Genomic DNA, 583 nt, shown 5'->3' with positions numbered 1-583 from the left:
TCTAGATGCAACAATGTGTCTCTCCTCATCCAGAGCAAAGAAGAATGAAGAAAACCAAAATTCATGGAAACAATTAGTCCTAGCGACTGGTACACAAGCCGATCTGCAGCCTATACAACTATGAGACCAGAAGGACTAGATGGTGCCTGGCTACCACTGTCATCCACTTGGAAGGGGATCTATGTAGGAGACCCTTGATAAAGAGGGAGAACAATGTGGAAGAAAACAAAAAATCATTTGGAGGAAAAAAAAGGGGGGGGGACCAGTTTTGCCAGTCTGATACAGCCTGGTGGAACCACTGAGATTATGGCTCCTAGGTGCCCTTCAGGTCTGGAATTGAATGCACACCCTTGGATTCCAGCCAAACAAAAGACAGGCATATGAGTTGAACATTTACCTCAGGTAGATACTCTTCTTAGAAAGAACAATCATGGGAGAAAGAAGGGCTGCTTATGCACAGGAGACAACTAAGGGGACAGGACTGCATGGAGTCATGCACACTGCAAAGAGGTAACTATGGGGAGGAAGTAGGCGGGGAGCTGTTTCATTGTGGTAAACTGTCATCAATGCCATGAGACAAAGT

This window comes from Orycteropus afer, unplaced genomic scaffold, assembly GCF_000298275.1.
Source record: "Orycteropus afer afer isolate SDZICR_OR568_19922 unplaced genomic scaffold, OryAfe1.0 scaffold00409, whole genome shotgun sequence".
Lineage (NCBI taxonomy): Eukaryota > Metazoa > Chordata > Mammalia > Tubulidentata > Orycteropodidae > Orycteropus > Orycteropus afer.
The sequence above is the reverse complement of the archived record's forward strand: the minus strand, read 5'-3'. Positions refer to the sequence as shown.